General features: G+C 45.7%; 1 protein-coding gene across 4 annotated transcripts in view; it reads left to right on the forward strand.

The window, feature by feature from the left end:
* Nucleotides 1-27,079, forward strand: part of TTLL7 (tubulin tyrosine ligase like 7) — a 2,250,822-nt gene that overhangs the window by 63,680 nt on the left and 2,160,063 nt on the right. For 3 of the 4 annotated variants that reach the window (XM_069641609.1, XM_069641612.1, XM_069641611.1), the window contains exon 2: nt 8,758-8,917. The exons of the other annotated variant lie outside the window; for it this stretch is intronic. The gene's annotated coding sequence lies outside the window, so the exon portion shown is untranslated. The remainder of the gene's footprint in view (nt 1-8,757; nt 8,918-27,079) is intronic. 4 annotated transcript variants of the gene reach the window in all.

The raw sequence follows: 27,079 nt of genomic DNA on the forward strand, positions 1-27,079 counted from the left end.
AGGGAAGGCGGTGCTCCATAATGAGCCCCTCTTCCCTTTCCATGTTGGCCTCCAGGAGCCAAGAGGAAGGAGAAAATATGGCCGTGGCAATTGCTGCTGCCAAAATAAGGTAAGTGGGGGTTGGTGGGAAGATGGTAAAAAAGAAAGGGGACTGAGGGTGAGGGTAAGATGGTGGAGGGGGAACCGGCCTTCAGATGCCATGGAACGCGGGCTGAGATTGCTGGTTTCAACCCTCCTAGCCACCTGATTGGTTGGCTCCCCCCACCAGTGTGCTAATGGGCATTTAATGTGGCTGCGGTGGAGGCGTGGGAAAAAGCAGGTGAAGCAGGTTCTGTTGGCTAGCTGGCTGGTCTGCCCTGTGGTGATCTGTTTGGACATTCAGCTTTCCAGTAACCAAATTCTTTACAATAATTACACTGATCATTATACACATTCTCAGTGTGTCTTTCATCATTGTTCCCATACCCGGCATGTAGGGGAGGGATTCTCGTTCCCTGTGTTCTCTTCCCCGCCCCCCTGAAGCAGACCAGATGCTTCCTCTTCCCTGAGATGATGTAACTTCTGTATTTGTAAAGCCATGAGTTTTTCTTCGGTGTTCTCGTTCTATCTTTCGTCTTTTTCTCAAAAAAGTGCTGCAATTAGATTTTTTTCATTCCCAGACAATTTAAATAGATGTTATTCCTTCGGCTTCTTTTGGTTACAGACCCCTAATAAACTGTGATGCTACGGCTTGTGGGGCCATAGTGCATCCATGATTCCTGTATATTAATCAAAACATTGTTTCAGCTTCTCGAGAAAGTGACGGATTTCGTCCTTAGCTTGTTTCCATGCATTGATTGTGGACCAATCAGTTTTCCTGGGGGAGATATAAAGAACGGACTGTACCAATCAGTGAAATCTTTTAAACCTTCAATAGGGGTTTCTTCGGTTGGCCAGTTACATCTCTGTTAAGCAGGGCAAAAGCGTCAGCATGGAGAGCAGCTCTCAATTGTTTACGGTATATGCACGTGGGCCGGTAACGGTTGATTTTCTTTTTTTTGAACTTATGTTTATTCAACATTTTCTTTGTATACAAAATTAACATTACAACTTTGACAGTTACATAAATTGGGCAAAAGGTTTAGGGTGAGAGAATACATTAAGGTGAATATCATGTACATCCAACTTTTCAGTTCAACGCTTCTTGTGGCGGCATCACACTTTTCCATCAGTACATTTCCTTACCCCCTACTTCCCTCCAGAGCCCCCATCCATAAGCTGTACTCTCACCACCCCTAATGTTCAAGGGGGTTTCAAGTCTTCTTAGGAATGTAGTTGGCTCCAATCCGACACCACCCCATCCTACAATATCGGGTGTTGGGTTTGTTGTAAAATATCTAACTATGCCATTCCCCATCTACGGATATCTCCCATCCATTGTGCCAAGGATGGGCCCTGGGGCTTTTTCCAGGCTATGGCTACCCTCCTTTTCTCTAATATTAGCATAAATTGTGCTAGCCACTTACTCACTCTGTGGCGCTTCCCACCCGGTATCAATCCCCATAAACGCACCCTCGGGCTGTTGTCAAAACTGGAACCCAATAGGCCATTAATCTTTGACACCACTGCTTGCCAGTAGCGCGTCGTCACCAGGCATTCCCACAGCATGTGCCAGATCCCTGCCGGTCTGGTCTCGCATCTCGGGCATCCGCACTCAAGGTGTTATTCATTGCATGCAGTTTTGCATGGGGTCACATACACCCTATGTAGGACATTGAACTGTAGAAGTTGAAATCTTGCGTTCTCGAGACTTTATGAACCTGTTCCCACATTGTACCCCAATCTGCTTCCAAAATCTGGCTTCCCGCCCTCCCATTTGGCCTTAACCGTTAATTCTTCCAGAGGAAACTGCCCTCGTATTGCTTGGTAAATTCGAGAGATCCTGGCCCTTTCATCCCCCTGCGTAAGTAATTCTTGCATTAATGGGCTTGTAGTAGCTTCCTCTGGGATACCTGTCCACATTTTGGCTAGATATTTGCTAGGAAAGATTTTATATGTGTATGTAATTTTCCCTCCATGTGTCAACCACCAAACTTTTTGCTGCTGTTTAGACACCACTGACTGACTTTGCCAGAGAAGCACAGCCTTCAGCTGTACTCTTCTGGGCTTTCGCTCACTTTTTATGGGGAAACGGACATGCCCTTAAGACAGTCAGTACTGGGAGATTTGTTTCCCTTAGTCCTTTTCTCATGTTGCAACTTTTGTGCAACATGTAACGAGTGTGCAATGTATCTTACTATACAGCACACTTGGGTCTATACTATAGTAATTTCCAAAGGCCCTAGATACTCTCGCTGGACTTTTTATGAACTGTGCAGATGAGTCATGGACAGGACTGGTGGCAGCTATCGTTTCGCATTATTTTTAACCCTTTCCTGCCATGTTAAACGCGTTAACCGCATTTGGCACAAATAGGTGGCCTGGCTCCAAAATCGCCATGCCACGAGGTTCTTTGTCCCGTCTTTTGGCCATCTTGGCCCTTCACCTTCTCCGAGTCGAGTCGACCCGGACCAGTCCTTATATGGTCATGTATTTTCCAGCGAATCCCAATGCTTTCGCGGGCTTCTGCATGCCTTGTGTGTGTGCCTCCAGGATGTGGGCTGGGATGTCTGGTCCCAATACACATCCTGGGTGCCAAAGAGTCTGGAGTGTCCCGAATGCCTGAGACCACCGTGGTCTGTGATTGGTCCACGTATGGAGTGAGTGTTTGTGAGCAGATCTCCCATTGGGTCCTATCCGTTTTGGCGCAAAGGCAACTTTGGATAAGAGGAGGCTGGAAACACCATTACCAGGTTGATCTCCTGAGTTCTCACTGAACAAGGGATAGGATCCAAGTATCCTGCAACTACGAAGCTTAGTCGAGGAACCGCTGGTGACCCGCTGGAAGGTTTGGCACCCTAAGCCTGCTGTCGTCCCGTGGGACCCCTCTGCATCTGGTCGTCCTAGAAGGTCTGCGAAGACACTTTGACCCATTGGAATAGTGGGACCAACTATTCTCGGCACCTTCACCAAAACCTGCAAGTAAGTTTTCTCGGAAGTGTCCTGGGGCCAACCAGTGGGCTGACCAGCTTACGCAGGACCTTTGCTCTGTCTACGCCGTCATTTCGAGGAGGCCCTCGAAACTTGGTGTACTGCTTGCTCCGTGTCCTCGGCACCCTCATACCGAATTTCGTACACTTGGCATTCCCAGGTCAGAAGTGAGATGAGTGCGTTCGTACCGGAGTAAACGCGGTAACCGTGTTGCCCTGCTGTGGCAACATCCTTTGCAAGTCCGCTGCATTGGTGACCCTCTTGCCCCTGAAGCCTGCTGCAGTGAAACTGGGTTGATTCATCCCCACGGAGCGGAAAAACGCCACTGTCCCTTTTGGGAATCCTCGCTGGATCTCAGGAACTAAAAGGTGCTGAGACGTCCTTGTTGCCGCTGTCGAACCTGCAACCGAATTGGACTAACCTGCTGAAGTTTGGGTCTCCTTGCCTCAGGGACCGGTGAGTAATCATTACCCCAACTGGTGGCCCCTAGTGCCAGAGCCCAAATTTACGCACAAGTGGCCCCTGGAGGCCTCTCTTCTGTCCACTGCTATTGCGAAATAGTGACTCCATCTCGAACTCTCGAACTGCCTCTGCCTTCAAGTGGAGGTCCTTCTTGAATAGTGGGAACTTATTCTTCATCGCCTTATCCACCTTCCCGAGCTGCAAGAGACCCTGCTTTGTCCATTGGAATAACCGCGTGCATTGGCACACATGTACTATTGAGCACAAGGCTCCACTCTTCTTAGGGCTTGGACTGCCTCTTAGGTGAATAACTGATGTTGATTAAGGTCTAAAGATTAACTCCACTGCCTGTTTTCGTCCCCCTCTAGGTTGTCAACATATTTCGTGCGGTCATCCCTTTTGACCCTCCTGGTCTTGTATATATATTGTATCGAGTATGATGTATTGGTTTACTTAGCATTACTGTGATTCTTTGCTATAGTCTGTGTTACAAAGGTCTTGTAATAAATGTGTCTATATTTTGAATGTAACACCTGTCTGGAGTAATTTGTAAGTGTCCTTGCTCTGTGTGCTCATTGAGGTCCTTCAGTCACCCTTACCCCTCCTGAGACTTAGTCTTGACCGCCTGCCATAGCTTCCCTGATTGGTCTGGCTTGTCCAGAGGTTTCCCTGTTCCAAGAAACTAGGTTGGCCTTCTGAACCTCTGCCCCTCCTGGACAGAGTTCAGAAATCCTTCTTAACAACGTTTAACCACTGCCCCATAGACGAGGAACTGCCCTCTTGAGATCTCCAATTGCGTTCTCCATTCCTGAAACGACATTAGCTTTCCGCCCGCAAACAAGGCTCCTACTGAGTCACGCCTCCTCTCCATCAGACCCAAGAACCCCATCTGCTGTATTGCTGACCAAAGTCCCCCATCCGTGCCCCATGATAGATCTGCGCTATAGAGCCCCGGCATCCTTAGCTTCCTTAAAGGTTTTTTCCAAACCTCTCGTACCACCTGAAATACACGTGTGGTCCCTTTTCCCCGACCGCGCCCCACAATAATTTCACTCCCTTTCGATGGGGCAGGAGGTCCCCCAACAAGCCCATCATTAGCTCCCAACTGGTACCTGCGAATGTTATTACTGCCTGTAGTTGAGCCGTCATGAAATACCACTCATAGTTTGGAAGATTAAAGCCTCCTTCACAGCACGGATCCCTCAAGGTTGCCAGGGCGGCTCTTCTCCATCCCGTGTCCCACAGCAACTCTCCTATCCGCTCATCCAGCATCTTAAAGAAAATCTTCTTGATGGTGTATAGGATATTGGTAAAGTAGTATAAGATTCTCGGGAGGATGACCATTTTACAAAATGCTACCTTCCCCATCAATAATATCGGTAACTTCTTCCAAAATTGGACTGATTTACCTATTCCCGACAACGCCTTTCCCGTATTACATACAAATGTGTCTTCAATATCGGGAAAGATTCAGATGCCTAGGTTCCTAAACGAGACCCCCTCCCATTTGAGCCCCCTGTCCGTGAGGCCAGTAAGATCTCGGATGCGGATTCCTCCCAACGGGAGCAATACCGATTTTTCTGTATTGATGCGGAAGCCGTATAGTTTCCGGAAATTAATCAATACCTCTAATAGGATGTAACAGTATTTTGACTTGCAGTTCCCCCTGAAACTTGGCGAGATCCTCTCGGATCTTGGGGAATTTCTAAACTATGTTAAGCAGATCAGTAGCACTTAATGGTGCATGTACATTATTCACGGTGTTCCCGCACCCTGGGAGCTGTCTTAAAGGGAAAGCTTTGGCATTGTTAGGGATGTTAGAGTTCGGAAACCCTTCAAAAGTACTAGTGATGCCAGTTGATGGGGACTGGAAAAGACTGAATACCTGATGCTGGATGGTGTTAAGGATGGGGAAGTGATTGTGAAGGGCTGGTGAGTGATCGTATTGGAGTGGTCTGGTTGTATAAGGGCATTCCGGTTTGAATCAAGACTTGAAACTACACTCCATTTGCTCTAATGCAGAACGCAGGTGGAAATGGGTACCTGACCATGCGCTGAATTGGGCGCCGGATTCCAAATAGCAGGGTTATATGAGCCAAGAATGTCCTCTGGTTATTCTTTCGGTGAGGGGAACCCTTGGAGGCTTGTTAGTCGGTTATAGTCTCTTTTGTGTTTAAGTAGGTGCATTATGCCTTTAGGGTTTTAAATTGCTCCTGCAGCTTCTCTTGCGTGTTTGTGTTTTATATTCTGGCTGTCTCTTGGTTGTTTCGGATGTCAGACAGCATTTATTTTTCACTGTGAATACAGTTTACCATGCATGCATGGTAAGCAGTGTTCACAAATAAAAATGAAATGCTCTCGGACATGCCAGCATGTCGGAGAGTATTTCATTTTAATGGCAAGCTGCGCTCACAATCAAAAGTGCACGCTATGCCAGGCAGTATTTACTCTCATTGCACTGCGGAGTGCAAATGGGAACACGCTTGTACGTCGCCTTTTGCCCTTTACATGTGCACCCCGACGTGCAAATTACCCAAATTTGACGGCGGGGTCACGCTTATGTTACAGTGTAAATGTAATTGGTCCCCGGCAGTCAAATTACGGGAACACAAACATGAGCCCCATCATGGTTGCCGTTCATGCGTCCCAGCGCAGAGGGAGAAAACAAAATGGAAAAAGTGCAATATTTCGGGAAATACACAAGATGATCCATCACACCCAACATGTTGGGCCACCGTTCATGCACAGTAGGGACAGAGGGGCAAGCAAACTTAAAATTTAGTGTGAAATGTAGCACAGCATACAGCATAGGATCTTCTGCACCCAATACAATCTGTCACTATATCTTGCATACAAATTATACAACACTTTAACAAATAAAGAAATCGTTGGGAAATAAAATTCATAAAAATGCAAAGGTTACTATCAATTAAAATGTAAAGTCTACAAATATGGGGAGTGATAATGTTAAAGCTTTACCTAGTATTAAACACTAAACTGAAAATAAAATCAACATTGTCAGAACCTTAACTGACTCTCAAAAATAAGTTAAAATGTAAGATCGGCACATGTGTACATCTTTACAACATACACCATCAAGATAGCAGGATACATAACAGGAATACAGACCATTTCTAAAACATCTTACAATGTAAACAATAGTCCTATCAAAACTAAGCTTTTTGTTTAATGGTGGACTCTGTACTCTCTACATCTAGACGTACAGTGGCTGGGTGCTAGCCGCGTCTCAGAATGCCTTCATACAAGAGTATAATGTTGCCTAAATGTATGCCATCTATGTAACTCCTTGTCAGCTTTGTTTTTTCACCAATGTTTTTGGAATCAAGAGACCACCTGTGTCATATGTAATCATTGAATCAAGCCTACGTACAATTTCATGTAACAGCGCCTCAATGCCTTTGGGCTGCAAGTGCACCATACAAATATAAATAAATACGTTATTTTATGTTTAGTGTTTAATAATCCGGTTAGACCTAACTCTGGCCGTCCCATCGTTTTTTAGCATTAACGTTTTACAGGGAGTAACCTTAACTTAAAAAAATAATGTTTTCCTACTTTTATTTATACTAGCATGAACACCTCGCCACTGATATGAAACCACTTGCCTTATCTTGCCTCTTGTAACTATCCTCTGCTGTCTGTATGTTTACTTACTGTCTATAGTTAATGGGCTTTACTGTTGTACTCCAAACCCTCTGGTGAATAAAATGTTGCAGGCCCCTGCACGTGACCATTTGATTTCTCCTCGATCTAGTGAGGACATATGGGTTTGTGCGTATCTGCTGAATTGGTATGAATAATGTTTCAATGACCATGTCTCTTTCTGTCCACTGCGTCATCACGGCACCATTCTAGCTAGGTTCTTTCCCGCCCTCCTCGCCCATTTTTCCCCGTGCTTTCACGGTTACCTTTTCACTCCTTCCTCTTCATATATAATGAGAACGTGAAACACACACTCTCTCTCTCTCGCACTCGCACTCACTCTCAAACAAACACTCTCACACTCACACACACACTCTCTCTCACATAAGCAAATCATTTGGCAGAACGATGGACGAGGAGCTCAAGTTTCATCTTCTGGCTTACTGGGGATATGCAGATTTGTAAAAAAAAAAAAAAAACAGATTTTAGGTAATGGCCAAAAATGTCGGCTTTACAATTAAGACGGCTGAAAATGCCGACTTTTTTTTGTTTAGACCCCCCTTACACCACATATATACGTGGGGGGTATAGGATATAATATTAATATGGGGGGGGGGGGCGGTTGCTGGCGTCTCCTCCCGCATATATATGTGGTGTAAAGGGGTTTTAAAAATAATAATAATTTTTAAAAAGTCGGCATTTTCGGCCGTCACAATTGCGAGGGTCGCAGTGATCACATAGATTCAGATTTTAAATCATTTTTTAAAAGTACGGTTTTTCATAGGTTGTATCAAGATGCTACCAAGCAAAGAACGTCAACTGTAGACTTCCCAGAAAAGGACACTTGGGTGACACAACTAATTCAAGGATTCTCCAAATGACTAACATGTATTTATCTATTTGGAGGTTTTAAAAAGCGCATTATTGAGAGATTTGTGTCAGCGCACAACATATGATGGCAGCAGCGACACGAGTGTTGTTCTACCTTACCACATGGTGACTATTCCAGGCATACGATGGCGTTATTGAGGCATTTGGGACTGTACTTGTCATATGACAGAAATACCGTATTGGCTTTGCCAGTGCTTTTTTCGGGCCATATTTTACAAATTACTATTGTTATTAATATGGGAGGACATGAATCTAACAGCAGGGAATTCTAGTAAGATTCATACAAGGTTACATTTTCGGTTTTGGTCTTGGTCTTGTTCTATGGGAATTAAGCTACCAGTGCTTTAGTCTTTTACGAAATGTTACCGCGATTGCATTAGCTATTTAGGACGACAGAGCACAGAGCATTCTATAAACTGGAATGAAATTGCCCAAGCCACTTGACAGCCATGCATTGATTCTCACGCCTGTTTACCTAAGCTGCTGTGTGATGAAAAGTGAGACGGCATACAGAAATGTGGTTACTGCATGGCTAAATATAGCTGTAGGGTGATGTGTCGTAGCAGTGCTTTTTCGAACCGTTAGCTACAGAGGAGAAGAGTGAAAGTGTGCGGTGACTTTGGAAAATGGATACAAAGATTACATGTGTAACCCACGACTCTTTATTGGCAGGTATCCTTACACTATAATTGCTGAAATAAATGATCAGTCCACAAAGGAAGACTGCAACATTAAGGACGGAGGCCTTTGACACCCGAAATAATTTCACTTTTCGAACAAAATATTGTAGCTTCTCTCTAAATGTGAGTCTTGTGGATTCGTTTTCCTGCTGGTAAGTCCGTTTAGTATTTTAACGTACATAAATTCTATTTATTCTAAGCAAACGGTTCATTGCTTTGGACGCTCTTTTAACACTGAAATGCTGTCAATTAGTCTTTGCTCTCTTCAAGTCAATATATTAACTGTTAGTGTAAACCATTAGATGCAGTATCAATGAGTTGCTGCCTTATGATAATGATTATTTTTATAAAGCGCGTTCGCCAGAGCTCTGTACCTGGAACATATTTATTTAAAATGATGAAAAGATTGGTTTGGCTTTGACTTTCCCATCTGGCATTTTGGTTTAATTTCAAATTACGGTATGTCCTACTTTCCTTCCTCCCTAGTTTCCAGCCATTCCTGGCTCAAGTGCACTACCTGTTAAACCGCTTTCTCCATTTCGATTAATTACCCCTTACCATCGCATGTGTGATTACCCACTACCCTCAGAAAATAGGACTTAATCCACGTTCCTCTCCCAAGCTTTCATAGGAAGAGGTTTTTAACTCCATGAAAGCTGCAACCAGAAATGGGCTAGCCAGAAAAGTTTGATCCTTTTTGATGTATTTGTTAATGCAGTTTTAAAAAGCATTGATTGGGCCTGTTCTAAGAGGAGCAGCAGTGACATAGCAAGGGTATTTGTGTATTGCTCTCATTTAAATAAAATTAACATTATTCAAATAATAATGACCGGATTCACTTCAATTCACCAGGCACAGATGATGGGGAGAGGGGGAGGGGGAACAGGGAGAGCTTTTGCCTCTGGTGCTCTGAAGGTGATGTATCTGCCTGTAGAAAAGTATTAAACCCAAACCAATAATTACATATACATGAATTGTAAGGGAGATCCCTCTCATTCAGTGACTCCGTTTACACCAGTACTCACCTGAAAACCGTCTGTCTTTACACAACTTCCACCTTCTAACATACAGCATCTTCTGCCCTGTCTTGTCACACGTTCTCATGGTCATTGGTCCAGTCCCCTGTCAGTCATTATGATACAGTTACTCCCTCCCTGATTTCCTGGAGATACAAGGCAGCCATTTATTTCCATATACCTGTCACTGCAGTGCAGAGTGTGATGAATCCTATGGCGTCATCACTGATCCTTGGCCAAAGATCTTCTCCCATGTGGCCAGGGGAAGGCAGCCGCTACCTGATTCTGATCCTGGGGGTGGTATTATGAGGGAGGATCACACGGAACGAGATGGCTGTCGGGGGTGGGGGGAAAGTGGTGACTCCATCAGGAAAGATGCAGTATCCTTCCCTTAAAAATGAGGAAGACCACATAATTCCTGAATCCTTAATGGATGATTGTCATTTTATAAATCCCTCCCTTTATAGGACCCAAAGAGCCATTCATGCAAAACATTCAGAGCAAAATAACATTCACACCTCAAATACACATAATTCACATTTAACATCTTGTAACTCTGATGTTTCTGTTCTTGACAACAATCCTATGGACTACAACTGCCACATCGCCTCAAGTACTGAGACGAGGGAGAGGAAGACAGAGTTAGTAGGGATTTAAGGAAACCACAAGACCAACACGTAAGCTAGTTGTTATGGTACAGATCAGATACGCAGGACCTTTAAAAATGGCTTTCCTTTCAAGTTGGTCAGCAGAGCAGCAGAGTTGGTGAAGGGTGAAGCAGAACTGTGAGTGAAGGCAGACGCACAAGAACGAACCGTGCAGCACAAGACAGAGGCAAGCTGCCGCTTCTCATCCTTTCTTACCGGAGTGGAGAGAGACCCAGGGAAGAGTGGCAGGCACCAGAGAAGAACCACTCCAGAACTACTAGCAGCAGCGACGCTGTCCAAAGGGCGGTCGTGCCGGAAAACAGCAGCTTCTGATTGATTGACCGTGAAGCCGGTGGGGAAGCTAACAGAGGGTCTGCAAAGCGGGATATGGCATTCCCAAGTGATGACTTCGCTGCAGCAATGTGCTGCTGGTCGAAAACACTGGTGAGTTGGCCCAGTGATTGTGAGAACCACAGGGTGTACCGACAGGCACAGGAAACATTGAAAGTTCATTTTGTCACTTTTAAAAAACAAAAATCGTTATTTAGACAAACTGGACATAGGTTGCACACTGTTCATCATTCTTGACAGTAATTACTGCAGTGGTTCACATTGCACATCAACATTCTGCACATGGATTATTACTTTTTGTATTGCCAGGTTGAACATCCCTTAAGTATTACCGGAACGGACTGCATATGTTCTTAGGTCTACTCGCCGCAGTTACAGTCACAATATAACCTTCCTCCTTTTCATTTACATAAGTTAACTCTCTGAGCCGTTCCTCACATAATGGTGCCACTTTAGATTTCCATTTCAGTAGAATACATTTTTTTGCAACTATACTGCACATATTAAACAATCTGCATGCTTTAGTGGAAACTTTTCCAATATCGCCCCGTAACTATTTAATAGGAAGAAGCATAGGTGGAATCCCAATCATGACATGCAACATTTCAGCAATCTCCTGCCAAAATTGTGATATCTTAGGGCAATTGCAGAACATATCTATCGTGTTTACCCCTCATATCTACATTTCATGCATTTGTTTGCTGCGCCTGGAAAAAATGGTGCCGTCTTGGTGGGTGTATAGTGTAATCGGTTTAAGACCTTAAATTGGATTAGGCGCAGCCGTGCATTAAGTGTGACATCCTTTGTTAGAAGGCAATATCTATGCTATTTAGACTCATAGATGCACACACTCAAGTCTCCTTCCCACCGTATTCTGTGGCGCTTGAGCTGCGTGTACTGTCTTTTACAGCCTTGACACTAGTCCCTTGGTGTGTCACTAAATGCAATTACATCTATACACTCACATGATACTGGTTCCTGGGGAAAAGGCAGACATTTCTGGCATGCTACGGCCCTCATTTGGAAGTATTGTATTAATTTAATAGGGTGCCTCTCCATATCGTTCCGTCGCCCGATGTGTTGGCCCTGGATCAGGAAAATACTAGTGTCCTGCGTATTATACTTGGGTGACCAGATAATATAATTCAAAGTCTGGAGCCACTAGGGCCCCCCGCCTATCATAATGTTCAGCTAGCCCCTCCCAACTCATGTGGGGTACACTGCTTCCCCAAACAAATTGTACTGCCATAGAACAGAGTTTTACAAAAAACACTCGCCACGGCCAAATTGGTATAGTATTAAAATAATATAGAAGTTTGGGCACCGCCACCATTATCCATAGGGATAATCTGCCATATTAGAAAATCAAGAATCTCGCCCATAACTCTAATTTACTGCCAGCGCGTTGAGATATGTCTCGTGATTGTCTTCATACAGTGTTGGATGTGTACGGGACATCTTCACTCCCAAGTATTTAAAACTGATTGGGGCTCATCTAAATCGTCTAAGGTCGACTGATGTAGTAGTACCATCAGTAAGTGAGAACAGCTTGGTTTTAGTGGTGTTAATCTTGTATCGAGAATGACAAGTAAACCTCAACACTTCGTCCCAGGTTCTCATCAGAGTTTCGTAGATATAACAGAGTGTCATCTGTGTATAGGGTTGATGATCTGAGGGGGCCCCACCATGTATATTTCCCTATGTGCGTGTCGATCCCTCATCAGTTGGGGTAGTGCTCTATCGTGAGCGCAAATGGCAATGGGAAGAAGGGGCAGCCCCGTCGTGTTACACGTGCAAATGCGAATGTTGAGATAACACTCTCTAGTTCGGACCATGGCTGTCGGGTTCTTGTATAGTACATAGCTGACAAAAATGGTCGCCATCCCAAAATGTTTGAGTACACCAAACAATAATTCCATGAAACGGAATCAAAAGATTTTTCAGCATCTAGAGATGCTGCTACTGCCTGGGCCTATGGGCTAATTTGCGATATGTTTCCAAAGAGGGCTGTAAATTGTGTTGGAATGAATCCCGACTGGTCCGGGTGTACAAGATGTGTCATGTATGGAAGGAGCCTGTTTGCCAATACTTTGGCAAACATCTTAGCATCAGTATTAATTAATGACAATGGGTGGTAGGAAGCGACTTCCAGGCCTACCTGGTTTTGGTAATACAGAAATAACTGCCTCATTGATTGTGGGTTGAAGTTGCCCAGACATCAGCGATTTATCCCAAACATTAAGCAATCACGATGTCAGGGTCTTGCTGTATGGTTTATATAATTCAATACCCAGTCCATCGTGCCCAAGAGCTTTGCCAGAAGATATCGCTGCAATAGCCCCTGCTGTTTCTTCAATACTAATAGGGCTATCCAATGCCTGACGGGCCTCCACAGGTAGACCCGGGAGTGCAATCCCACTTAAATATAATTCTACTTTCTCCTCCGTACATGTGTCTGCTCTTGCGTAAAGCGTCTTCTAGAATTGTAGAAACTTGTCATTAATCTCCTCAGTGGATGTCGGGAACCTCACCGCTGTCCCCTCAATTCCTGTGATAGGCATAACCTCACTTTTGCCCCTAACCACTAGGAGACGTCCAGGTCGCTCTTCCTCTCTGCATCGACCCGCCTGGGCAGGTGTAGCCATATAATGTATCTCTCGATCTGCTAATTCACTAAACTTTTGCATGTAACCCTTCATTACTCCTAAGAGCGCCTTATTGGCAGTTGTGCCGTTAATTCACTAGCCTGCGCACTTCCCATTCCATCTCCACTAGCTCCCGCCTATTAGTCTTCAGTACCACACTCGTGACCGAAATCATCGTGCCACGCCACCAGACCTTAAAGGTTTCCCATATCGTGGCATACCTTGGAACTGAGCCCTCATTCGTCTAAAAACCCCCCACAATTTTCTGACGAAGTTCCTCCACCAGAGCACCGTCCATTAACACGGACCGTGGCATCGTCCACATGGGTTGGGAGCGCGGTGAGTCACCAAGTTCCAGCAACAGCACCACTGGCGAGTGATCCGACAAGGTGCTGGGCAAAATTCTGCTCCCCCGCAGTCGTGGTGCCCATATTGCCGAGAGTAGCCAGAAATCAATCCGTGACATAGCATTGTGGACTGTAGAGTAATATGTATATTAGGCTGGACTCGAGTGTTCGTCCCTCCACACATCAATCAGCCCCAATTGTTCCATTACCTGCCTGATCGTTTTAGCTGCAGCAGTCATTCCTCGCTGTGTGGTACTTGACCGGTCGCTAAGGCTATCTAATATTGTGTTAAAATGTCTGCCATCTTCACAAGTATATCAGACACTTGGGTATAGAATCCTGGGTCGTCGATATTTGGGCCTTAGGTGTTGACCAATATGACTTTTTCACCTGACATATCCCCTCTAACTATAACATATCAGCCTTCAGTGTCCACCTGTATCTCCTCTGCTTGAAACTGCAGCAATCGATGCACCATAATAAGCACTCCCCTAGCTTGAGATGATTAGGTAGTATAATATCTCTGACTCCCCCATTTGGGTGCAAACCTGTCATGTAGTGGCCCTAACGCTTGTGTTTCTTGTAACATTACTCTTTTGGGGGAGTGGCAGTCGAGGTATGCTATAATCTCCCTAGCCTTAATAGGATTTTTCAGGCCCTGAACATTCCACAATATCATTCGTACTACGTCACCTGGCATTTAGTTGTAAGCTAGAACAATGACCATGCATGCAACTCTGAAAACCAATTGTCATGTAGTACAACCCACGGTCAACATCGGACGTAGCGGTGTCTGCTTTTGAACCTCTTTAAATCCCCCGCAATCCCCGCCCCAACCTGCCCATCCAAGAATACCACTCTAATACCCCAACTTGTCCTATAAACTTCCCTCTCCAGCCCCCCACCCTCACCATCCACCCCAACTTGGTGATGTAGTCTGCATATAACCATAGACATTTCCTGGGGTGCGCTGCGAGCAGTCATAGCTTCCGTAGGCCAGCCAGGTGGTCACACACCCGGACTACTTTTGTACAGTTTCTCCCACCTGCATATTTCAGTGTTCGGCAAAACCAAAGTAAAGATTCCTAATTAATCCTTCATGCCGTTTTATTTGGCGTCTTCCCTTGGGCCTGGTTTTGATCTTTCCCACGCTCTGGCATTGAGAGCGGGATTGAACCCTCCACACAAGCTATAGCATAAGCAGGATTTTCCAAAAAGTGTGCCCTACCAACATACTGGAGACGCAATTTCACAGGAAACATTAGGGCACACAGAACATGTCTAGCCCTCGGTAGCCTCTTCACTGGACCCCAGCTGCAAAATCAGAGTAAATATGAATGTTATTAGCTTCATATCGGAGCACCCCTTGTTCTCTAGACAATTTCAGAACGAGGTCTCCATCCCTATAATTAAGTACAGTGTGCACGTTCAACTAGAAAGTGTGCGGAGAACTGATCTGTGCCAAACAAAGCTTTTAGGAGACCCTCATCAAATGGTTCCATAGGCCCATTGCATGCTGATTCGGGCACTCCAACTATGCGCACATTACTTTGCCTTGATCGTGATTTGAGATCATCACATTTCCCTCGGGTCTTGGCGAGTTCAGTCTTCAATGTTTCAATATCACGATCATGTTGGCCCACCTTGTCTTCCACTTCGCCTATCCTGGCCTAGGCTTCATTAATGCGGCCGCTTTCCTTTTCGAGTTTGGATTTTGGAGACCCAATGGTTGCCATGATATCATCCAATTTGACATTAACGGCCGTGAAACGACTTTGCATGGCCATCAACAGTTGGTCATCCCGAGGTTCACCAGTTGAGACATTTGAGCCTCCCCCTTGATCCAGGATCGCTGGACCAGTAGTTGACACCTGGTTGCTGGTTTACAAGTCCATTGGGCTATGTTGTTTAGCAGCTCCTTTAGTCATGTTGCTCCGCTAACCGTCGCATTTTAACCACCAGCAGGGTTTTTGCCAGTTGTCTTGTCTTCCCAACGGCGGCCTATTCCACAATATTTGTCCACACAGACCTAACAATATAATAGTAACAGGACTTGTTTTGCGCTACAAAATGGCAGAAGCAAATAGTGTTTTCAGGGAGATGTAGTGTGACAGGCACCGTTCCACACCATGTCAGTGCTCCAACCAGGCAAAGTTCTCCAGGTCCTGACCACGGTGATGTTGTTCGCTTCACTCTTCAGCTACATCACAAGTGGGGTCATCAAGTCCCATTCATACCATAGATATCAGCTAGTGTCTGCCACAGGGAGGGGCGTGGGCAGCAACAGCACCAGCTGGCCAATTCCAAGGTCCGCTGGTCACCCACACCCTAGGGTGCAATGCGGCAGCCCACTGCAATGCAGCAGCTAGCCCCAAATCCGCTCGCTCGAATATAGTCTGTCCTTCCTCAAGGAGCCTTACCTCAGGGCCAGACCACAATCGAGAGCAGGCCAGCTAGTAAATCAGCAGGCTACACCGACCCCGTCCACGTATGATCGCAATGAAGGGACAGCTTGAGGTGTTGAGGTGCTGCTCCGGGGCACTCCACATCAAGCGGGGGCATACACCATTCCCTCGCATCAGATCTTCCATGCCTGTCCCTCACGGCCCGCAGTCGGGAGCCAGCTGTTGTTTGCATGTCCCAGAATGAGGGACAGCTGTGCCGGCACTGCCCGCCAACGGCTCGCTCTGGTCTTATTCAACCTGTAATGTGCTGGAGTTCAATGCACGACCATGCACCAGGTAGCCCCTCCCGTAGGCAGCCTGATCCCCAGGGTATATTTAGCGACCCACTGCTTTCACCAGAGACACCAGCCGGTACCCATTCCAGCTCCACACCACGTGCTCCTCCAGCCAGTCGGATCACGGTGTCCCAGCTGCAAGGAGCCACCAGATTGGGACCGCTGTTCCTTCAGGTTACCAGCCGCAGTTGCCTTCATGGGAAATGTAAAACTCAGGCATTAAGCAGGATTTATGCGTATCAAGAAATCTGTCAGAGCCAGAGCTCACGTTCAAGCTGCCATTCTTCTTTGCTGCTCGACAGCGCCCCCGAAAGTTCATTTTGAATACCGACCAAATAAAGCAGAAAGACAGTATTTGCACAAATGCTTATGCATGAAACATCAAGATGGGGAAACTTGGAGCAAAGGTTCTTACAAGCAGATGAATCTTAATGAACAATTTTAAAAGCAGGAATTGGTACAAGTCTCCATATCTGAGATGCCAATATGGGGAAAGTTGGAACAAGTGTTGCCATAAAGAAATGAACATTGGTGAAGAAGTTAGAAGATATAACTTGAACAAGTCTCTGTATATGAAGCGTCAATATGGGGAAAATTGGAGCAAGCAGTATCTAAAGCCAACAGAGTATAGACAGTACAGGTGTACAACTGTGCTATGCTGAAGGATGGAAAGAACATTAAAAGAAGTCCTAGTAAACTGAGTTCTTAAGGCATTGAGCCCATGAGGAAGAGGGCAGATCCATGTGAGTCTGTGCAGAAAAAGCAGATGATCCCACATCCCCCATTCCCTGAGGACTGCTGCTAGACTTGTGTGTTTCACCCACCCTCTACAATATCTTTACCAGGCCCTTATTTGAATTGTTGGACTCCATCGGCATATCGTACACCAACTATGCCGATGACACCCAAATCCTCCTCCCCTTCTCCAGTATCTACTTGACTTGGGAGGATAGCTCAGGGGCAACGTATTCGCCTTGGAAGCAAGACGACATGTAGCACCACAGGTTTGATCCATGGGTCTGCACTTAGAAACCTCTGGGTATGAAGTACATTATAAATAACCTATCATATCATATCACATCATGGCACATGCTCACTAAACAAAGTTTACACCACAAGCAAGAATGGATGGCTAATCACTGTCTCTGCCTAAACGATGAAAAAACAGAGATTCTCTTGGTGTGCCCCCCTGCAGTGATTAAGAATCTTGATGCCCAATATGAATCCTTCCAGATCGAAGGCAACACATTCTCGGTCTCCCCCTCGGTAAAGACGCTTGGAGTGTATCTGGATGCTGCACTTTCATCCATGCGACATGTGAACGCCATTGCTTCCTCTGCCGCATATTCGTCCAAATTGATCAATGCATCCAGACCCTTCCTCTTGCAGGACATCTGCCTGACAATTGCTCGAGCCACTATTGAATCTAGACACTGTCACCTTTCTCCACAACATCCAGAAGATTCAGGTGATACAGAATATCGCCATCAGAGCTGCTTTTAACATTGCCAAACGCGAGCACATCACAGCTGCAAGAAAGGCGGCCCATTGGCTACCTATTTGTGAGCGCATCATCTTCAAGTCCCTGTCCATCACACATAGATGCCTCTCCAACACAGCTCCCTCCTACCTATCATAGAAAATCACCACAGCCCACTCAGACCCACAAGAGCGGACTACACCAACAGACTGCTGCAACCAAAATGTAAACAAACAAATGGTGGTGGGGCGAGCTTTCCCACCTTTGCAGCTAGAAAATTGAACTTGCTCCCACCCGACATTCGAGCTGAGCAATCATACTGGGCATTCAGAAAAAGTCTGAAAACCTGGCTGTTCACATAATTGTAAATCTACTTCACCACAACAGCCAACAGAGAGGTGATATTGAAGAGGTTGTGTCCTATACGATGCATGTGAGTGTAACTGGTATGCAACGGCGCCTTGATGCCTCCGGGATTAGCATGCTTTACAAATGTAAAAATAAATAAATAACACTTCCACCTACATCAGCCCCGCTGCACTATGTGGATCCGTGGATGGGGGGGGGGCCCGTTGTGGCAGCCAATTTTGGTTGACTTGTGGAGATACAGTCCTCTGGACCACCCAATTCCTACGGCACAGCACAAGCCGTCTTCAGAAGACACGTTCTTCAATTGCTTCCGAAACCTGATACATTCTGATCACATGAAGGCATATTTTAGGGACCTCTTCAAAGAAATTATCCCTAAACCTCCGGAGCCTCTGAAACCAGTGGAAGTGCCTCCTCCTCCACCACCCCCTCCAGTTGAGTGGCTTCTGGAGCCAAAAGATCCTTAGCTTTCATTCTCCTCAGCATCTTCTGATGTGCCCGTCAAAGGGGACGGAGCAGGTGCTTATGAGGACGGAGAGGAACTGCCCTCTTCTATGTGGGCATTTCATGATAGGGAGCTGGACTCAATGGCTTTTTTGGACATCCCAACTCCTGATCCCCCGGCACTGCAGGAGAGGATTTTATTGGGGGCCCATATGCTGAAGTCACAAGAGCGTTCAGGCCTTTTCCTGCAAAAGGACATTCTGGCAGAGGCCCGCAAATTGTGGGAGAAACCCCATTCGGGCCATCTAAAAAATAAGAGGATTGACGCCCGGTACAAGCTTCATGCTTTCAAAGACATTATTTTGGCTGCGTGTCTGCTTCCTTCTTCCACTGTTGTTGTGGCAGCGACTCCCGTGTAAATCTTCCTCTTCTTCCTCCAATGCATCACAAATGTTGTCTAAGGAGGACAAGGTTCTAGAAGGGGTAGGGAAGAATGTTTTTGTGAATGCAAGTCTTCAGCTGCATCGAGCAAATACAGAGGCAGCCCTGGCGGCTGGTAACCTAGAGTTATGGAGAGAGTTGTCAGAGTTAGAACAATTAATTTCTCAGGATTATCTTGGCGGTTTCAGGACCAGCTTGTCTGACGCAAGAGTCTTGGGCCAGGATTTACTAGAGGTGGCAGCACATCCCATAGATACCACTGGGGGCGGCCTCATGATCAGGGTTTATATCACCCGCCAGCTTCGTGTGGTCAGGTTTTCAAAGGAGGTTCAGAAGAAGGTCCTGGACCTTCCCTTTGAGGGCAAGGAGCCCTTCCACAGTTCACTTATGATGAGACTAAGGCTACTACTTTAACGGCCAAATCTTTATTGGTCCTTGCGAAGCCTTCAAACGCCAGATCATCTTTTTGCCAGAAGTCGGATATCCACTCAAGATCCTTCTCCGGGTCCCGGGTGTTTCAGGACCCTAAGACGAGTCAGCCAGACAGTTCACCTAGCAGCCCTCTGTGCAAGCAGCAAAGGCAGAGTGGTAGGTTTTTCTCCCACTTCTCTGCCTCTTCCGCTGGGTTCAGTACCACCTCCTCTGATAAATCTGCCAAATTATGGTTTCCAATGATCCCATGAAACTCGGGTGGGGTTGGGGTGGGCGTATCTCCTTTCGCCTGGAGGCTTGGAGGACCATAACGACAGACCGCTGGGTTTTGTCAGTCACCCGTTCGGGATTCCGTCTGCCCCTTCCGGTGATCCCTCCATCCCGTCCACCTTTGCATCAGACGGGGTCCCCCTCTCTCTGTGCCAAAGTTCAGAAGCTTCTGGATTCAAACATGGTAGAACGTGTTCTTCTGGCGGGTTTAGGGTGCTTGGTTTTATTCCTGCATTTATACAATGCCAAAACCCAACCAGACTGGCCTGAGTACTATCTTAGACCTGCCCGATTTCAATATGTACATTCCAGAAGAAAGATTCAAGATGATCACGCCCATGCAAATCCGTTCCTCTCCTCCCTCTTGAAGGACGATTGGCTCTGTGTGGTGGATCTTCAAGATGCGTACCTGCGTATTCCGATTTGGCCTCAACACCACAAATTCCTTTGATTTTCGGTAGGGGCTGAGCATTTTCAATGCTAAGTCCTCCCCTTCGGGTTGAACTCAGCACTGCAAGTCTTTATAAAGATGATGGCTGTAATAGCAGCATTCCTCAGACTCCACATCAGTGGCTCACTTGAAGTTGATTCTCCACCTGCTTTTCCAGCTGGGATTGTCGGTGAACTGGAGAAAATTATCAATGTCGGTGGCACAGGACCTGATTTTCTTTGGTTTTTGATGGAACACGGTCAGTGCCAGGGGCTTTCTGACCCGCGACAGGATGATGGACTTAACACAGATATGCTCTGTTCCTCATTTCCACCCACAGGTCAGCGTGGTGGTTTCAGAGGCTTCCAGGACTGATGGTCTCATGTGTTTTAGCCTTCCCTCTGGCGAGGTTGAAAATAAGACATACTCAATTAACACTCAAATGATACTGGTCCTAAGCAACAGATCCAGACTCCCTTTTAATTCCAGTGACTCCAGACATGATTCCCCATCCCCACTGGTGGTTGGACTTCTCCAATCTGTCAGTGGGGACTCCCTTTTGGGACCTGTCACTACAGGTCACATTAACAACTGATTCATCCCTACTCAGGTGGGGGGGCAACCGTTGAACCATCCGGATAATTTGATCTATGGTCTCCTCTGGACCGAGATTGCCATATCAATTTCCTCATGCTTTTGGCAATTTTTTTGGCTCTGAAGGCTTTCCTGCCCTCCGTCTCCAGAGGGTGGTTCGGATTCAGACGGACAACTTTGTGGCAATGTTCTATGTGAACAACCAGGGGGGCACCCGACCTGAGCTGGTTGTGGACTTGCCCATTCAGATTTGGGAATGGGCAGTGCAGAACGGTATCTGGCTGCAGACTGTACATATCCCGGGTCTGGAGAATATACAGGCAGACTCTCTGAACCGCTGGTCGGTAGCGAAATACGAGTGGGAATTGAATTAGCAGGTTCTGTCCCAGAACTTCTCACAGTGGGGGACTCCGACTGTGGACTTGTGGACACCCTCCAACAAGAAAGTTCCACGGTATGCTTCCAGGAATGGCCTGGGATCAATGAGGGATGCGCTGGAGATTTCATGTGACAGGAATTTTGCATTTGCCTTCCCTCTTCTGATCCTGATTCATCAGGCGCTGTTGAAGTTGAGGAGATTGCACAGCTGCACTCTAATTTTCACATCATCTTGGTGGCCAGCCAGGTTCCGGTTCTCTGAGCTTCAACATGTATCAGTATATCCTCTGATCAGCTTGCCGGAGATTCCCGGTCTTCTGCACCAGAACAGACAATGGGTGTGGCATCCGTTCGGACATTCCTTCAGCTTGGCAGCTTGGTTCCTGAGTTCAGGTCTCTAGCTCAGTTCATTCTCTCGGTGGACAACATGCACATCAGCCAGTCTGCGCGCAAGCCTTCCACGCGAGCTTAGTACAGGAGCAAGTGTCTCAGTTTTGTCACTGGTGCTTAGAAAGGCAGCTTGATCCTTGTCAGGCGTACAGTGTTCTTTCCTTTCTTTTGGATCTTGCGTCTACGAACATTCATATCCTCTTATGTCGAACAAACTTGTCTGTGATTGGTGCTTACCTTAACATAGACGCTTGTTCAGTCTCAGTCACGAATCCGGTGACGTTTTGCTGGTCTTCATCTTTTCCCACCCATCAAGCCACCTCATCCTAAATGGGCCTCAACGTGCTGTGTCACTAACCTTTTGAGCCCATGGCAACTGTGAATTGAAACCCCTCACCTGAAAGGTGGATTTTCTGGTTGCCATTTACGTCAGCCAGAAGGATAGGGGAGGTTCAGGCTCTTTCCATTGAAGAGCCTTTTCTAGCATTCTATGAAGACAATGTGATGCTTCGCACTCACCCCTCTTTTCTATCTAAAATTGTGACTGAATATCACCTTAATCAGTGTATCTCCTTACCAGCCTTTTTTCCGAACCCAGCATCCGCCGCTGTGTGGGTCCGTCACAACTTGGATGTTAGGTGGGCTTCTAAGGTTTATTTATACAGTGTGAAAGACTTCACAACCTCTTATCTGTTGCATTTGGGAATCCAAAAGGAGTGCAGGCATCAAAGGCCTCCCTTTCCCGCTGGATAACGCCCTGCATTTCAGAGGCTAACTCAGTTGAGGGTCTTCAAAACCCCAAAAGCATACATGCGCACCTAGTGCGAGGCAAAGCTGTGGCCGTAGCTTTTCAAAAGTATGTTCCTTGTGAAAGAGTTACTAGGTCGGCCACGTGGTCCTCTCCCTCGGATTTTTGCAAACGTTATTGCCTCAACCTTAGTTCAGGAGCAGATGCTCAGTTTTGTCAGGCTGTGCTGAAGGACCTTTTTCAGTAAGGGAGTTTTTCCATCCACCCAGTTTTAGTTCAGTGCTTGTGAATGTCCCGTAAGTATGGAGGAAAGGGGACGGGACGTAGTAGTAAAGTGACTAGAGTACTCATAGTCCATAGTCCATTTCCTTCATACCCCCTCTAAAAAGTTCCCTCTTATTGCTAATATGTCTTCCGACCTTGCTGATTAAAAAGGACTGCAGGGCGATGTGCTGGAGGGGCCTCAGGAAGGCGGGGCTAATGCCACATGCGCTGGCACCACGTAAAAATAAAAGTACAATATTTGTGATGCTTCAAAAAGTGCTATGGTCCTGTCCCGAAGGACTGAGTGTCCCACCAGTATGGAGGAAAGGGGACTATGGACTAGGAGTACTTTAGTCACTACGGTGAGTAACTTTGGTTTTCTGAGTCTAATAAATTGACATGAGGGTTATGCATTGAGGCCATATTAGGGGGTCAGTGAAACATTGTGAGTATCCAAGTGACATGGTCACTTTTTTATGCATGTTGCACCATTTTTATCTTTGCTAGAGGGATTTCAGGATATAATTTCCATAGGTAACTAAAGAGATCTTGGACCCCTGACAGGTGTGCAATTTTATGTTTTTCAGGTGTCACAGTTGAAACTGAGGCTCTTTGACCATGTTCTTGATGTGAATGTCAAAGTGGAACACCCTATCTAGACGATGCACATCAATATAGCATTTGTATACGATTCCAAAATCGCATATGATGCGATTCCAAAATCCTAGAGGCCCGCCATCCAGTTTGTGATAGGGTGTTAGAAGATTAAGCACATTGTTATGCTTCGATCTAAAGGTAAACATGTGCATCATCAGTGTCCTAGTGGATTATTAGGCTTGTCTCGTCTATCAGGTTGCCAAGTGGTGTTATGTTCCTGTTGAACAACAGGGCACAGAGAATTGAACCTTGTGGTACCCGCCGAAGGAGTAGTGACTGTAGTCTTTAATTTTCAGTAGTACAGTGGGGTCCTGGAGGAATGAGTAGAACCATTTTATCATTTTCTGTTAATGCATAGGCTTGCTTTCATGGTGTAAAGTAGGGTCAGATGATGCAGTGTATCAATTGATGCTGAGAGATGTAAGGGAATGAGGGGGCCATACTTTCACTTTGTCATGGTTGCATACTGCATTTTCGGAGACCTTCATCAACAGCCCTTTGAGAAGGCATTATGAAGTAGACGCAGAAAACGGATTCAAATTTGTTCCCAAAAGTTTTATTTTACTTAAAGTGCAGAATGGAGTAAGGCCTAACTTTCCCTATGCTAAGGTGGGTTTTCCATACCTTAATAAAACTAAGGATAGTCCAAATCGTACAACGGGCTCTGTCCAAATCCTATGCTTGCCCTTCACAACTAACTGTATACAACGTGTAGGGATGTCAGCATCAAATGAAGTAGTGTTCAGGATAAAGTTCTGTGTTTCTTCCAGCTCTTGGATTGCAATCAGCTTCCCCTTCCCCAAGTTCAAAATAGTTCACAAGGTATCAGGGTTCCTTTCCCTAAGAGTTGCCAGCTTTTCAAAACAATAATTCCTTGAGACACTTCCCAGCTCTCTTGTCATTACTTTTCACTAGTTAACAAAGTTAAGTCTGTCTCTTGACTTCAAAATCACATAAACGGCTGTTGTAAAACACAAGCTGCTTTATGGATGCTTTCATTGGCTTTTTCCATAAAGGGACACTTGGTCTAGGTGCAGTTGTCGGACTACACAATTCACCCATTAGAGGTCACGCAACCAATACCCCTTCTTATCTGCTTTTGATCAACAATTGTCCACTGCTTTCTTTTGACAATGCAATTTGTTTCTTTCATCAGTGTCACGCTCTTCTAACACTCTTCCATGGCTTGGTGGGCCACCATGCACTATGTTACTCCTTTTGTATTCTTCTGGCTCTTGCCAGTACAGGTTTTCCCTTAACCTGCAGTTCCATGAACAATGTTAGCTTTGCCCAATACTTGCTTTCTTCTCTCATACCCTTCTTGGTATTCTCTTGACTTTTGCCAATACTTGTGTCTTAAACAATTCGTTCTGTGGTATCTGCTACCGGCACCACCTTGCTTTCATTGCAGTCACAAGTACTCCTAACTTGTTTTTGCTCTGTCAGCATTCAAAAGTGCTTATTCTGTCTTTCAATTCATTTTATTTTCAAAAGCATTTGTTTCTACATTCAAAAGTGCTTATAACAACTTTCAGTGTGTTCGATATTGAAGTGTGCGTGTTTCAAGCTCCTGGGGCGTCCTGGTATGAGTTTTGAGTAGGAGTGACTGGAGTGCTGCGGCGCCAGCTGCGTGCCCTCGGCAACGATGGTTTGCAGGACTTTCAAACCTCTCGTGGCCATCCTTTGCCACAGCATCACTCTTGCCTGCTCGACACAGCTCCCAGCTCCTGTGTCTCCCGCTCCTCTTTCTCCAGCCAGCTTCTCACCAAACCACCTCTGCAGCCCGCTTCTGTGTTCCCCTTGTGCTGTGCAGCCAGGCTTCTTATACCCATTGGGATTGTTAAGTGACCATAGGTGGGGGTCATTAAGTTCAATTGCCTGATGATAGTGAAACTCCTTCGTTGGACATGCCTGGCTGTTCCATCAGTACAGCTCCATAAATAACCCTCTTCTTCGTCTCAATAACAGAGTGGCGTTTGCGGATATCTGAATTAAAGGAAGTGTGCATAACTCTGTGCTGTTTCCTCCTAGTTGGTCTCTTCCTCGTCCTAATGTTGAGGTGGTGTTTTTGGGGGACATTTTGGAGGGAATTAAATGGAAAGGGCTGACAGTAGCCTACAAAGGCTTGGGGGATAGAAGGTTCATTCTGAAATGGGAATGGGGGATGCCATATCTCACATAAGGACGTCCGCTCCTCATTCCCCAAGTTCCCTCCACCCGGTTGAACCTCGCTCGCATACCACCCACCCGCAGGGTCAGGATCCTAAAGTGATGGCCTTTCCCTGGCCACCTAAGAGGAGGATGTGGTGGAAAAGGAGTGAGGACGCCCTCAGGTTCCTAACAACTTTCTGAAAATGTATTGAACATTTATAACTTGTACTGTTATTCGTGTCCCCACACAGTAGTAATTTGTTAGAGCAAGAAATGAAAGCCTGATGATGGATCAGTAGTTGTTTAGATCAGTTGGATCAGAAGAAGGGTATTTTCTTTTTCAGAAGAGAAGTAATATGCCCCAGTTTGGGAGTTCAGCTGTGAGCATGTGTGAGAAGGTGGAGCCATCCAGTTCCAAAGCGCTTAAACAATTTCTTTATCAGGAAGGCACATTTTGAGTTGCCTGCAAAGCTTGACGTTTTGAGAGACAATTGTATTTTGGAAATATTTGAAGAAAATGGGGCAAACTCTTCTCAATAAGCCAAATATGTTTATGTGCAAATGAGTTGACAACATGATTGTTGAGGGTGGCAGCGATCTTGTGGCAACTTTAGTAAATTTGTTTCTGGAAAAATGTCTTTACATTTGAGGCATTTGTCAGTTGAGTGGGGGAACATTCTCGGGCAAAAGAAGCAGGAGATTTGCCTTACCACCTTGATGTGGTACCATTGTATGGTATCATAGTACCAACTTTCTGAAGTGTGAAGGGATTTTCTTCTCTCATTGTGTCCACTGGGAGGGAGCAAATGCACAGATGGAGTTTGCTTATTGTTGGTTATGGTGAATGTGGACTGTTTTTGAAAAGAGCCTGACCTGATGTTTTGACCCTAGGTGGTTGTGGAGTTAATTACTTGTTTTTATGGGTGATTGACAAGTTTCTGCTGTCTTTTCATTTTGGATATGGAAATATATTCTTTTCTCTCACTGATATTTTGTATTGGTCGTTAAGCCTTCTGTTAACGCTTTTGATTATATAGGGGGCTAAGAAATGGTCAGATTGGTCACACTAGTCATTTACCTGTAGTAGGTTGGGTATGGCTATTTTGAGATAGACTATCAAGTATTGCTCCCTGGAAATATGAGAGCACTGGCCTACCCGAAATTTCCCTAGCACTTCTCAAGGGTGTCCTCTACATCGCTACCCGCCTCCTGCATAGGTCTCAAAAATATGACCAGATAATGCCCACACTTTCCGAACTGCACTAGGTCCCCCTACAAGCAAGCACTACCTTTAAAGTGAGCTGCATCATCTCATATACAAAGTTGCCATTATGCGCACTCCCTCTGATATGGCAGATAAAGAAAAGGCACCATCTCTGGAAGTCAGCACATTACCAGAACCCTCAATAAGTACCCAAAATTAAACAATTAATAATTCATAGTGTGTCGTTGCTTCACAAAGCTAGGTTTGTGCTTAATATATACCATAAATAAATAAATAATAAAATAGTGTTGTTGAG

The sequence above is a fragment of the Ambystoma mexicanum genome, chromosome 1q, assembly GCF_040938575.1.
Source record: "Ambystoma mexicanum isolate Mex_15411 chromosome 1q, UKY_AmexF1_1, whole genome shotgun sequence".
Classification (NCBI taxonomy): Eukaryota; Metazoa; Chordata; class Amphibia; order Caudata; family Ambystomatidae; genus Ambystoma; species Ambystoma mexicanum.